The 15,338-nt window shown below is 44.8% G+C and overlaps 1 non-coding gene across 1 annotated transcript; it reads right to left on the bottom strand.

Annotated features, from left to right (window-relative positions):
- Positions 1–7,586: 7,586 nt before the first annotated feature.
- On the bottom strand, positions 7,587–7,658 carry trnae-cuc (transfer RNA glutamic acid (anticodon CUC)). Its single transcript has one exon. It is a non-coding gene; the product is annotated as a tRNA-Glu (tRNA).
- Positions 7,659–15,338: the final 7,680 nt, after the last annotated feature.

Genomic DNA, 15,338 nt, shown 5'->3' with positions numbered 1-15,338 from the left:
AGAGTGATAGTGAGAGGAGATTCAATGGTTCGAGGAACAGACAGGAGATTCTGTGGTCGCGAGCGAGACTCCCGGATGGTATGTTGCCTCCTTGGTGCCAGGGTCATTGATGTCTCGGATCGAGTCTACAGGATTCTTAAAGGGGAGGGGGAGCAGCCAGAAGTCACGGTACATATCGGTACCAATGACATAGCTAGAAAAAGGGATGAGGACCTGAAAGGCGAATATAGGAGTTAGGTTGGAAGCTAAAAGGCAGGACGAGCAGAGCAGTAATGTCAGGATTGATACCGGTGCCACGTGCTAGTGAGGCTAGAAACAGAGAGCGAGTGCAGCTGAACACGTGGCTACAGAGCTGGTGTAGGAGGGAGGGCTTCAGTTATGTGGATCATTGGGATACCTTCTGGAGAAGGTGGGATCTGTACAAGAAGGACGGGTTGCATCTGAACTGGAGGGGCACCAATATCCTGGGTGGGAGGTTTGCTAGAGCTCTTTGCGAGGGTTTAAACTAGTTTGGCAGGGGGATGGGAACCGGAGCTATGGATAAGTGGATGGGGTAGCTGTTGATCAGGCAGATACCGAGTGCAGAGAGTCTGTGAGGAAGGTTAGACAGTTGACAGGGCAAAGTTGCAGCCAGTACGATGGGTTGAAGTGTGTCTATTTAAATGCAAGCAGTGTCAGGAATAAGGGTGATGAACTTAGAGCATGGATCAGTACTTCGAGCTACGATGTTGTGGCCATTATGGAGACTTGGAGATCACAGGGGCAGGAATGGATGTTGGATATTTCGGGGTTTAGATGTTTCAAAAGGAATAGGGAGGGAGGTAAAAGAGGTGGGGGAGTGGCATTGTTAATCAGGGATAGTATCACAGCTGCAGAAAGGGAGGTCATCGAGGAGGGTTTGTCTACTGAGTCATTATGGGTGGAAGTCAGAAACAGGAAAGGAGCAGTCACTTTATTGGGAGTTTTCTATAGACCCCCCAATAGCAACAGAGACACGGAGGAATAGATTGGGAGGCAGATTTTGGAAAGGTGCAGAAGTAACAGGGTTGTTGTCATGGGTGACTTCAACTTCCCTAATATTGATTGGAACCTCCTTAGTGCAAATAGTTTGGATGGAACAGTTTTTGTCAGGTGTGTCCAGGAAGGTTTCCTGACTCAATATGTAGATAAGCCGACTAGAGGGGAGGCTATGTTCGATTTGGTGATTGGCAACGAACCAGGCCAGGTGGCAGATCTCTCGGTGGGAGAGCATTTCGGTGATAGTGATCACAACTCCCTGACCTTTACTATAGTCATGGAGAGGGACAGGAGCGGACGGGATGGGAAAATATTTAATTGGGGGAGGGGGAATTACAATGCTATTAGGCAGGAACTGGGGTGCATAAATTGGGAACAGATGTTCTCAGGGAAATGCACAACAGAAATGTGGAGGTTGTTTAGGGAGCACTTGCTGCGACTGCTGGATAGGTTTGTCCTGATGAGGCAAGGAAGGGATGGTAGGGTGAAGGAACCTTGGATGACAAGAAATGTGGAACAGCTAGTCAAGAGGAAGAAGGAAGCTTACTTAAGGTTGAGGAAGCAAGGATCAGACAGGGCTCTAGAGGGTTACAAGGTAGCCAGGAAGGAACTGAAGAATGGACTTAGGAGACCTAGAAGGGGACATGAAAACGTCTTGGCGGGTAGGATTAAGGAAAATCCCAATGCGTTCTACAATTATGTGAGGAACAAGAGGATGGCCAGAGTGAGAGTAGGGCCGATCAGGGATAGTGGAGGGAACTTGTGCCTGGAGTCGGAGGAGGTAGGGGAGGTCCTAAATGAATACTTTGCTTCAGTATTCACTAGTGAGAGGGACCTGGTCGTTTGTGAGGACAGCGTGAAACAGGCTGATATGCTCGAACAGGTTGATGTTAAGAGGGAGGATGTGCTGGAAATTTTGAAAGACATGAGGACAGATAAGTCCCTGAGGCCAGACGGGATATACCCAAGGATATTAAGGGAAGCAAGGGAAGAGATTGCCGCGCCTTTGGCGATGATCTTTGCGTCCTCACTGTCCACTGGAGTAGTACCAGATGACTGGAGGGTGGCAAATGTTATTCCCTTGTTCAAGAAAGGGAATAGGGATAACCCTGGGAATTATAGACCAGTCAGTCTTACGTAGGTAGTGGGCATATTATTGGAGAGGATTCTGAGAGACAGGATTTATGATTAGTTGGAAAAGCATAGTTTGATTAGAGACAGTCAGCATGGCTTTGTGAGGGGCAGGTCATGCCTCACAAGCCTAATTGAATTCTTTGAAGATGTAACAAAACACATCGATGAAGGAAGAGCAGTGGATGTGGTGTATATGGATTTTAGCAAGGTGTTTGATAAGGTTCCCCATGGTCGGCTCATTCAGAAAGTAAGGAGGCATGGGATGCAGGGAAAGTTGGCTGTCTGGATACAGAATTGGCTGGCCCATAGAAGACAGAGGGTGGTAGTAGATGGAAAGTATTCAGCCTGGAGCTCGGTGACCAGTGGTGTTCCGCAGGGATCTGTTCTGGGACCTCTGCTCTTTGTGATTTTTCTAAATGACTTGGATGAGCAAGTGGAAGTCTGGGTTAGCAAGTTTGCCGATGACATGAAGGTTGCTGGAGTTGTGGATAGTGTGGAAGGCTGTTGTAGGTTGCAACGGGACATTGACAGGATGCAGAGCTGGGCTGAGAAAAGGCAGATGGAGTTCAACCTGGAAAAGTGTGAAGTGATTCATTTTGGAAGGTCGAATTTGAATGCAGAATACAGGCTAAAAGACAGGATTCTTGGTAGTGTGGAGGAACGGAGGGATCTTGGGGCCCATGTCCATAGATCGCTCAAAGTTGCCACCCAAGTTGATAGGGTTGTTCCGAAGACGCAAGGTGTGTTGGCTTTCATTAACAGGGGGATTGAGTTTAAGAGCCGCGAGGTTATGTTGCAGCTCTATAAAGCCCTGGTTAGACCACACTTGCAATATTGTGTTCAGTTCTGGTCGTCTCATTATAGGAAGGATGTGGAAGCTTTAGAGAGGGTGCAGAGGAGATTTATCAGGATGCTGCCTGGACTGGAGGGCATGTCTTACGAAGAAAGATTGAGGGAGCTGGGGCTTTTCTCATTGGAATGAAGAAGGATGAGAGGTGACTTGATAGAGGGGTACAAGATGATGAGAGGCATAGATCGAGTGGATAGCCAGAGACTTTTTCCCAGGGTGGAAAGGGCTATCACCAGGGGGCATAATTTTAAGGTGATGGAGGAAGGTTTCGGGGAGATGTCAGAGGTAGGTTCTTTGCACAGAGAGTGGTGGGTGCGTGGAATGCACTGCCAGCGGTGGTGGTCGAAGCAGATACATTAGGGACATTTAAGCGTCTCTTGGATAGGTACATGGATGATAGTAGAATGAAGGGTATGTAGGTAGTTTAGATCTTAGAGTAGGTTAAAGGTTCGGCACAACATCGTGGGCCGAAGGGCCTGTACTGTGCTGTACTGTTCTATGTTCTATGTTCCATAACACAGGTGTTGGGAGGCTCAGCCTGGCTACGCAATGTTACAAGGATGCTGAGTGACACCATCGACAACGGGACAGAGAGAAAAACACACAGAAAAGTAATAGACTGTGAGGAAATAAAAGTGAGGAAAGGAGAGAGACAGACAACGAAACTGAGATGGAGAAACAAGGCATTTGCATGAATGTGTTCTCCCTGTTGTGTAACGGTATTTCCTGTTGTGTAAATATGTTTTCTGTTGTGTAAAGATGTACCCTGTTGTTGTGTAAAGGTTTTCCCTGTCATTGTTTTATTTTCTGTTACTGACCGTCTCCTCACTGTGACCATTTGTCCTGGTTTTATTGTGGCCAACATCACCATCTGGTGCTGGAGACGAGGCTCTGCAGGAAGGGGTTGACAAAGTGGGAGAGACTCGGCTGGTCCGTGTTTGCAGTTTGTGTTCGTGTGAGTAAAAGTGATTTGTTACTGATTGATGTGTTCACTAGAAGGAAAAAGCTGATTTCAATCGAGCGCATCTTGTTATTATGGGGAAACAGTTGAAGTTTTGAAAGTAAGCTGTTTGTGTTATCACCAAACATAAATGGCAGAGAATGGTTTCGATCCATCAACCTCTAGGTTATGGGCCCAGCACGCTTCCGCTGCACCACTCCGCTAGCTGCCGTTTCAAATTTAAGCTGCCCATTAGTGAAATATGTTCTTTTCCCCAATTTTTTATAAAAATAGGATTGCAGTCGGATTTCTCAAGAATCCCGGACTCAGCAACACACGTGCTGACTGACTCACCCTCACTGCACAATGACACAAGGACACTGAGTAACAGCACCGACAATGAGGCAGGCAGAGAAAGACACACAGAAAACCAGGAAGAGAATATCAGGGCCCAGAAAGGAACAGACAGAGAAAGACACACAGAAAACCAGGAAGAGATTATCAGGACCCAGAAAGGAACAGACAGAGAAAGACACACAGAAAACCAGGAAGAGATTATCAGGAACCAGAAAGGAACGGACAGAGAAAGACACACAGAAAACCGGGTCGAGATCATTCGGACCCAGAAAGGAACAGACAGAGAAAGACACACAGAAAACCAGGAAGAGATTATCAGGACCCAGAAAGGAACAGACAGAGAAAGACACACAGAAAACCAGGAAGAGATTATCAGGACCCAGAAGGGAACAGACAGAGAAAGGTACTGAGCAAACCAGCAAGAGACAGCGAAAGACCAATGATTTATGTAATTGTGTTCTCTGTTGTGTAAAGATGTTCCCTGTGTTCTTTTAAAATATTTCCTGCTGTGTAATATGTTCTCTGTTGTGTTACTGTATTCGCTGTTGTGTAAAGATGTTCTCTGTTATTGTGTAAAATGGTTCCCTGTTGGGTAAAGATCTTCTCAGTTGTGTAAATATGATCCGTCTTGTGTAAAAGTGTTCCCGGTTGTTTAAATATGTTCCCTGCTCTGTAATGTAGAGCTGAGTCTGCACTAATGGAATTGCTACAGTATCTTCCAGTCTGATACTGGATGAGGGCTGGAATGTGATCCAAAGCACAGTCTATACAAATTGAATTGCTCTTGTATCTTTTAGTTTCACAATCCGGGGGAGTTTTAAACTGAATTCTCAGTTTGTATCTCAGGTTATGCTCTCTTTCAGATTCTCTCAATCTGATATTACACTTGAGATTTAGACTTAAGAAAGGATGCACTGGCATTGGAGGAGTTCAAAAGCGATTCACTCAGCTGATTCCTGGGATGAAGGGGTTGACTTATGAAGAACGGCAAAACAGGTTATTCATTCGTGTTTAGAAGAATGAGGGGTGATCTTTTTGAAACGTACAAGATTCTGAGGGGGCTTAACAGGGTGAAGAAGGGTCTCTGACCTGAAACATTAACTCTGCTTCTTTCTTCACAGATGTTGCCAGACCTGCTGAGTATTTCCAGCATTTCTTGTTTTTATTAACAGGGTAGATGTTGAGAAGATGTTTCCACTAGTGGGGGAATCTCAAACTAGGCGACATAGTTACAGAATAAGGGGACACTCATTTAACACTGAGATGCAAAGGAATTTCTTCTCTCAGAGGGTAGTGAATGTCTGGAATTATGTACCCCAGACAGTATTGGAGGCTAAATCACTGAAAGTATTTAAAGAGGATGTAAATAGATTTTTGAAATATTGGAGAGTTGAGGGCTTTGAAGAGCTGGCATGAAAGAGGAGTTGAGGTCTGGGGCAGATCAGCCATGATCTTACTGAATGGCGGGGCAGGCTTGAGGGGCCGAATGGCCTACTCCTGCTCCTATTTCTTCTGTTCTTATGTTATGTTATATCTAATGTATATGTCAGGATGCACTATGGGAATTAATACTGAAATTTATAAACTCATAATGTGTGTAAATATTGGGCTGATATTTCACTTGAATCTCAGAGTACATTATTGTGGTTAATTCTGTAAGTTTGAAAAGGGAACTCTGTGCCATAATGAAAACAAGAAATGCTGGAAATACTCAGCAGGTCTGGCAGCATCTGTACAGAGAGAAGCAAAGTTAACGTTTCAGTTCAGTGACCTTTCAGATGCTGCCAGACCTTTTGAAAGTCCATGTACACCACATCAACAGCATTGCCCTCATCATCCCTCTCTGTTACCTCATCAAAAAACTCCCGCAGGACAGTTAAACATGATTTTCCCTTAAGAAATCCATGCTGGCTTTCTTGAATTAACCCACATTTGTCCATGGGACTATTAATTTTGTCCCGAATTATTCTTTCGAGAAGTTTTCTCACCTCCAAAATTGAACTGACTGGGGAGTGAAATGAGGTGAGTTGCTCTAACAGAGAGCCAGCACGGGTTCGACGGGCCGAATGGCCTCCTTCTGTGCTGTAGCCATTCTATGATTGTATGATTCTAGCAACAACTGTTGGTGGAGAGGCAGTGATGCAGGAATGGGTTGACAGAAAGGGGAAAGTCTGGACTGGTGTGTGTTTGGGTTTGTGAATAAAGGTGATTTGGAAGCTATGTTCCAAATTGAAGTGTTTACTGGAAGGAAGAAGTTGATGTAAATAAAGAGTAAAACGTGTTAAGATGAAGTGTGGTGTCATTGGGGACAGCAGTAAATATAGTGTTGGTGAATTATTTGTGTTAATAAACTTCCAGTGCGCCCTCTGCTGCAGACTGCTGTTTATATCCAGCTGTGTATTAGTGCTGTGTGTTAGCGAGATAAATGTTTGTTTCAACGCTGTTTATAAAGCAATAGCATTGCACTCAAACAGTCCCAGACATAGCAACACACGTACAAAAGCAAAATACTGCAGATGCTGGAAATCTGAAACATAAACAGAAAATGCTTGAAATAGTCAGCAGGTCTGGCAGCATCTGTGGAGAAAGAAACAAAGTTAATGTGAGCTAAGGAAACAGATCTGAACTGTTAACTGTTTCTCTCTGCACAGATGCTGCCAGACCAGCTGAGCATTTTCAGCATTTTCTGACTTTATTACAGCAACACAGGTGTTGGGAGGCTCAGCCTGGCTACACAATGTTACAAGGACGCTGAGTAACACCATCGACAACGGGACAGAGAGAAAAACACAGAGAAAACCAATAGACTGTGAGGAAGCAAAAGTGAGGAACAGAGAGAGAGACAACGAGACTGAGATGGAGAAACAAGGCATTTGTATGATTGTATTCTCCCTGTTGTCTAAAGGTATTTCCTGTTTAGTAAATATGTTTTCTGTTGTGTAAAGATGTACCCTGTTGTTGTGCAAAGGTTTTCCCTGTTATTGTTTTATTTTCTGTTACTGACCGTCTCCTCACTGTGACCATTTGTCCTGGTTTTATTGTGGCCAACATCACCATCTGGTGGTGGAGAGGAGGCTCTGCAGGAAGGGGTTGACAAAGTGGGAGAGACTCGGCTGGTCCGTGTTTGCAGCTTGTGTTCGTGTGAGCAAAAGTGATTTGTTACTGATTGATGTGTTCACTGGAAGGAAGAAGCTGATTGCAATTGAGTGCCTTTGGAAGCATCTTGTTATTGTGGGTAAATACTTGATGCTTAAAAAGTGAACTGTTTGTATTGCTACCAAACATAAATAGCAGAGAACGGTTTCGATCCATTGACCTCTGGGTTGAGGGCCCAGCACGCTTCCGCTGCGCCACTCTGCTAACTACTATTTTCAATTTTAGCTGCCCGTTAGTGAAATATGTTGATTTCCCCAATGTTTTTCCAAAAATAGGATTGTCGTCGGATTTCTCAAGAATCCCGGACTCAGCAACACACGTGCTGACAGACTCACCCTCACTGCACAATGACACAAGGACACTGAGTAACAGCACTGACAATGAGGCAGGCAGAGAAAGACACACAGAAAACCAGGAAGAGATTATCAGCACCCAGAAAGGAACAGACAGAGAAAGGTACTGAGCAAACCAGCAAGTAACAGCGAAAGACTGATGAACACCACTTGGAGGGAGCACTGAGGGTGGCAAGGGTGCAGAATGTAGTCTGGCTGGGGTATTTCAATGTCCATCACCATGAGTGGCTCGGTAGCACCACTACTGACCATGCTGGCCGAGTCCTAAAGGACATAGCTGCTCGATTGGGTCTGCAGTAGGTGGTGAGGGAACGAACAAGAGGGAAAAATATACTTGACCTCATCCTCACCAATCTGCCTGCCGCAGATGCATCTGTCCATGACAGTATTGGTAGAAGTGACCACTGCACAGTCCTTGTGGAGATGATGTCCCGTCTTCACATTGAGGATACCCTCCATCGTGTTGTGTGCCACTACCACTGTGCTTAATGGGATAGATTTTGAACAGATCTAACAATGTATAACTGGGCATCCATGAGGTGCTGTGGACCATTACCAGCAGCAGAATTGTAGTCAACCACATTCTATAACCTCATGGCCCGGCATATTCCCCCACTCTAACATTACCAACAAGCTGGGGACCAACCCTAATTCAATGAAGAGTGCAGGAGGGCATGCCAGGAGCAGCACCAGGCATACCTTGAAATGAGGCGTCAGCCTGATGAAGCTACAGCCCAGGACTACTTTCATGCCAAACAGCAGAAGCAGCATATAATAGACAGGGCTAAGTGATCCCACAACCAACGGATCAGATCTACACCCTGCCACATCCAATGATGAATGGTGGTGGACAATTAAACAACCAACAGGAGGAGGTGGCTCCACTATTATCCCCAACCTCAATGATGGGGGAGCCCAGCACATCAGTGCAAAAGACAAGGATGAAGAATTTGAAACAATCTTCAGCCAGAAGTGCCGGGTTGAAGATCCATCTCGGCCTCCTTCTGAAGTCCCCAGCATCACAGATGCCAGTCTTCAGCCAATTCGATTCACTCAACTTGATATCAAGAAACGACTGAAGGCACTGGATACAGCAAAGGCTACGGGCCCTGACAATATTCCAGCAATGGTACTGAAGACCTGTGCTCCAGAACTTGCCGCGCCCCTAGCCAATCTGTTCCAGTACAGCTACAACACTGGCATCCACCCGGCAATGTGGAAAATTGCCCAGGTATGTCCTGTACACAAATAGCAGGACAAATCCAACCCAGCCAATTGCTGCCGCATCAGTCTACTCTCAATCATCAGTATAGTGATGGAAGATGTCATCGACTGTGCTATCAAGTGGCACTTGCTTTGCAATAACCTGTTCAATGACGCTCAATTGGGTTCCGCAAGGGCCATTCAGATCCTGACGTCATTACATCCTTTGTTCAAACAAGGACAAAAGAGCTGAACTCAAGAGGTGAGGTGAGAGTGTCTGCCCTTGACATCAAGGTAGCATTTGACTGAGTATGGCATCAAGGAGCCAGAGCAAAACTGGAGTCAATGGGAATCAAGAGGAAAACTCTGCACTGGTTGGAATCGTACCTGGCACAAAGGAAAATGGTTGTGATTGTTGGAGGTCAATCATCTCAGCTTCAGGACATTACTGCTGGAGTTCCTCAGGGTAGTATCCTCGGCTCAACCTTCTTCACTACTTCATCAGTGACCTTCCTTCAATCATAAGGTCAGAAGTGGGGATGTTCACTGATGATTGCAAAATTTAGCACCATTCGCGACTCCTCAGATACTGAAGCAGTCCATGTAGAAATGCAGCAAGACCTGGACAATATCCAGGCTTGGGCTGATAAGTGGCAAGTAACATTCGCGCCACACAAGTGCCAGGCAATGACCATCTCGAACAAGAGAGAATCTAACGATCTCCCATTGACATTCAATGGCATTACGATCGCTGAATCCCCCACTATCAACTTCCTGGGGGTTCCCATTGACCAGAAACTGAACTGGAGTAGCCTTATAAATAGTGTGACTACATGAGCTGGTCAGAAGGTACGAAGCATGCGGTGAGTAACTCACCTCCTGACTCCCCAAAGCCTGTCCACCATTTACAAGGCACAAGTCTGGAGTGTGATGGAATACTATCCACTTGCCCAGATGGGTGCAGCTCCAACAACATTCAAGAAGCTCGACACCATCCAGGACAAAGCAACATGCTTGATTGGCACCCCGTCCACAACATTCACTCCCTTCACCACTGACGTACAGTGGCAGCAGTGTGTACCATCTACAAGATGCACTGCAACAATGCACCAAGGCTACTCAGGCAGCACCTTCCAAACCTGCATCCTCTACTGCCTAGAAGGACAAGGGCAGCAGATGCATGGGAATACCACCACCTGAAAGTTCTCCTCCAAGCTACACATCATCCTGACTTGGAACTATATCGCCATTCCTTCACTGTCGCTGGGTTAAAATCCTGGAACTCCCTTCCTAATAGCACTGTGGGTGTACCTCCCCCACATGGACTGCAGTGGTTCAAGAAGGAAGCTCACCACCACCTTCTCATGGGCAATTAGGGATGGACAATAAATGCTGGCCTGGATGGCGACGTCCACATCCCATGAAACAAATAAATAAATACAATAACAGCTCATCTCAATTCCTAGTATTTCTAAATCACACCAGTCCAACAGAAGTGGAACAATTATTGCATGTTGTGATTGACGGTCTGGTCTGTAAACTGCACTGTATCACAGATTGCTGACATTTGCTAACTGGAAATGAGAACTGCAAAATCGGGACAGTAGTTCACATAGTCTGTCAGTGTGAAAGAATCAGGCAATGTGAGGTAATAGAATTTGTCTGTAAATGTTACACACATATTGCTTTATATTTTTATATTGAAAATAAAAGTAATCATTTCGTGAAAATAGTGACATGTTGTCCAAACTTTGGTAGCCAGTTGTTTTCGTCTTGCACTCAGCAGGGCAATCCACAAGAATACCAATTTAAAGGAAAACAACAACTTTCTTCTGTATGAGAAGAGAGTGCTGATTGGTGGGCAAGTGAACTCTGATTGGTCAAGGCATTGCCCTGTGGAATGAGCCAGTCAATGGCTGTCACTTATTTTGTTTAGCTGAAACTGGCACAATGTGTGTGCATGTTCTTTCTGTCTGCAAAGAACAGGGCCCTATGTATTAATATATGTAGCTTACAGTCCACACCAATGCACCACACTGCGAGCCCGACTGACAGTCTTAAATTGGTTGTCAGTGTAATTCTTAGCACACTGAGAATTATTTAGCAAATGTTGTCCTATTGTGGAATCACATCTCATGTTGGATACTGTGTTTTGGGTTTTGCAAGCACGGGTTGGTTGGGTAGGGCCCATTGCGAACAGCTGAAGGGACATGTTATTTGATACAATCCGCCAGTTTTGGGATGTACGGTCTAGAAACCTAGCATCACACTGGTATTGAAATTCATATATCACGTTACTTATTTGTGTGATAGGCAGGACATCTCTTTTGCTTGACAGCAGCATCCTGTTAGTGGTGAACACCACACTTGTTGCTCCTGCATAGTAACAGCAGGAAACAGCGAGCTTCACCTGTTACTCAAATACTGGGGATATATTACCCTTCCAGGGTAATTTGAGGGAGACTGGGCACTTTTCAGGGCTCAAAATGACGTCCTTCAGCCCGTTTATAAGTTTGTGTGATATACAGATAGAAATGATCTGATCAGTGTAGCCATTGTAATGCAGGATGTCTTTGATTCGCCCTATTTCAGCATCAAGCTTGCATGGTGAGCAAATGGCTCAGCCCTATTTATGAGGTTGCCGAAAAGACCAATCTTCTAGCGCGTGGATCTGTAATAATCCCAACGCGTGCATTGACCAGTGAAGGTAGGTTTGCGGTAGACCGTGGTAGAAAACCCCTTAGCAGATTTCTCAACTAGTACATCAAGGAAAGGGAGCTCATTTGACTGCTCCATTCCAAAGGTGAATTTGAGTCTAGGATGGAGCCCATGAAGACGTGCAAGGAAATTATTTCATGCAGCTGCGGATTCAAATATAGCAAATGTATCATCGACATATTGGAAATATGCAAGAGGTCGGAGGTTAGGTGTCATTCCCTTAAAAACAGGTTTGTCATGGAATCCAACAAAGATGTTTGTGAGAGCTGGGCCGAGAGGGGATCCCATGGCAACACCAGCGATACATGGTGTCAATAAAACTGAACTCAACTGTGCAAGTTGCCGAGTTCATAATTTCAATGAATACGGATTCACACAATGGTGACGGGTCTAGATCGCCATGATATAGCACTGCTGTGCAAATATCTATGGCTTCCTGAAGTGGTACATTGGTGAATAGGCTAGCAATGTCAAATGACACATGGACACGGCATTGCTATCGATATGCAAGTCCTGTATGGTCTTCACAAATGTGAAGGAATCCTTCACTGTGTATGTGGAGAACTAGCTCAAAAGCTGGTTGTAACAATTTGCCCAACCATTTGGCAAATTCATTTCAGGATACTATTTACATTACTTCAAATAAAGAAAACACAACGACACAAAGAACTGAGCACAACGCTGAAAGTTTCACAGCAAATAGTCAAATAGGAAAAGGATGAAATACAGAAAGAAAAAGCCTAAAATACTGAAAACACTCAGCCAGTCCAGAAACAACTGTGGAGAAGAGAAGCTCGGGTTAGTGGTCCAGTTCTGTGACCCTTCTATAGACCTGAAACATTGCTCCTCCCTTCCTCTCTCCACAGATACTGCTGGAACTGCTGAGTGTTTCCAGAATCTTCTGTTATTATTCAGGTTTCCAGTGTGTGCAGTAATTCTCTTTTTGAAAATAAAATATTCCCTGAGAGGAATGGAACTTTACATAAAAAATAGGAGTGGGCCATTCGGCCCATCGAAATAGCTCTGCCATTCAATAAGGTCACAGCTGATCTCCTACATCAACTCCATCTTACCACACTAGCATAGATCCCTTCATTCCCTTCGTATCCAAAAACCTATCGATCTCTCTCTTGGATATACCCAATGATTGAGCATCCACATCTCGAGAGTCACAGAGAGATACAGCACTGAAAAAGGCCCTTGGGACCACCGAGCCTGTGCCGACCAACAACGACCCATTTATACTAATCCTACATTCATCCCATATTCCCTACCACGTTCCCACCATTCTCCTACCACCTATCTACACTAGGGGCAATTTACAATGGTCAATTTACCTATCAACCTGCAAGTCTTTGGCTGTGGGAGGAAACTGGAGCACCCGGCGGAAACCCACGTGGTCACAGAGAGAACTTGAAAACTCTGCACAGGCAGTACCCTGAACAGAACCGAGGTCACAGGAGCTGTGAGGCTGCGGTGCTAACCACTGTGCGTCGAGAATTCCAAAGATTCACAATAGTTTGAGTGAAAATAAATTCTCCTCTTCTCAGTCCTAAATGATTGAGCCATTTATACTGAGACTGTGATCCCTAGTTCGAGATTCCCCAGCCAGAGGAAACATCCTCCCAGCATTTACCCTGTTAAATCCCTTAAGATTTTTAGGTGCCAGTAAGATTACCTCTCACTCTTCTAAATTCTGAGGAATATCGGCCTCGTCCACTCAATCTCTTCTCATAGGTCAATCCCCTCATCCCAGGAAGCAAACGAGTGACACTTTGCTACACTTCCTTTAAGGCAAGTATATCCTTCCTTAGATAAGGGGACCAAAACTGTACACAGTGCTCCAGGTGTGATCTCACCGATGCTCTGTCTAATTGCAGTCAAACTTCTTTATTCTTATAAAAACTCTTAACAATGTTGAACACAACTTTCAACTGCCCCATTAACACCTCTGCTCTAAGAAGAAGGACCCCAGCTTCACACACCCCAGACCCCTATTCTTTCCACATTAGCTGAATTCCTGCATCTCTGATACATTCTAGTAAATCTCCTCTGCACCCTCTCTAAGGCCTTGACATTCCTGCTAAAGTGTGGAGCATGGAATTAGACACAATGCTCTAGCTGAGGCCGATAACCAGTGAGATTTAGAAAGGTTCAGCCTCAATTCCTTGTCTGTGTCCCGTACTCCCATTTCTGGTTTCTGACTCAATGTCGGCTCTGAGCTGTTGTAACTTCCTGAATAAATATTTCCACCCAACAAAGCGCTCGGAATGTGAGAAGGGACAAAGTGAGTGACCAAGTACATCAACTTCAAGTAAAACTCCACCATGTAGTGAAAACACCCGAAACACAACGGCTCTTTTCAGAGCCACCTACAATCTCTCTGAAAAAGCTGCACCAACATCTCTCTAGAATTGGTTTATTTCATTGGTGTTAATGCTCAGTAACTCTCTGGAACTTTCTCACTGTCTTTGTGTTTTCTGTTTCAATCTGGTATGGAGATTCTGGGAAGATGAGTTTCACTGCCTGGGAGGATCTTTGTGGTTTTCCTGCAGAAACACAAAACAAAGTCTCTTTTCAGAGTCACCCACCGCCTCATAGGGACAGCAGTGACATGGGAACGGGAGCTGGGGTGTGTTTTATGCCGGAAATATCAGTTAATGATTTATGTTGTGCTCTCGTTATATTCCAATCTCTGAATTGAGCCTTTCCACCACACCAGGGTTATGGGGAGAGTTTTCATCGTTTCTTTTCCAAACGCACAGACGATGTGATAAAGTTGCTGATTTATGCAGATGGCGGATTCTCCCCTCACAGTGAAAAGTAACATCACACCTTCACATCTGCCCATTGTTTTATAATTGAATAATTAGTCAAATGGAATTATTTGTGATGTTATTTCCCCCGAGACGGTGTTTCCTGCAGTGAAATTGATCAGTTTCAGCTCAGTCATTCAGGGACCTGGAATTCCTGCAGTTTGAGCCCGCTGTCTCCCCAGCCCACTTCTGATTGGTCACCCTCTTCTCATAAAGTCAGTGACAGAACATGAGGAGGCCATTTACCCCATTCAGTCCATGTCGGGTTTCCAATCTGTTTCGTCCCCGACTCGATCCCCAAAGCCCTGCAGAATCCATTTGGGTCAAAATAACCATGGCAGGACACGAACCTGCAATCTTCTGATAACATCATGGAATATACCGAAGTCAGATGCCTTACCCATTAGGCCACACGGCCATTAGCTCACATGAATGATTCAATTAGAGAACCTCGATGCACAAAATACAAAAAATCATTGGTTGAACCTGTCAACCTGGCAGAATATTTGAATTTGTGAAAGCCGCCAATTTCACTTTGGAAAAGAAGCGATCGACTGGAAAAGTACATAAAAATCTATTTTCCCGTAGCGGTTTAAATAAACTTTTAAAACACAATTTTGCTTTTACCGACTCAAATTGCTGGTGCTATTTTATGAACAGCTTTATTTTGCCAATTGTTGTCAACTTCTCATCCGTAACTGACAGTAAAAGACTCCGTTCAGCAATCGTTCACACGACAAATAACTCAAACTCGGTGTGGAAGTAATAAATTACAGACTATTGGTAATTCCCCT

The sequence above is a fragment of the Heterodontus francisci genome, unplaced genomic scaffold (assembly GCF_036365525.1).
Source record: "Heterodontus francisci isolate sHetFra1 unplaced genomic scaffold, sHetFra1.hap1 HAP1_SCAFFOLD_43, whole genome shotgun sequence".
In the NCBI taxonomy this organism is placed as follows: domain Eukaryota; kingdom Metazoa; phylum Chordata; class Chondrichthyes; order Heterodontiformes; family Heterodontidae; genus Heterodontus; species Heterodontus francisci.
This window is presented reverse-complemented; position numbering and strand designations above follow the sequence as displayed.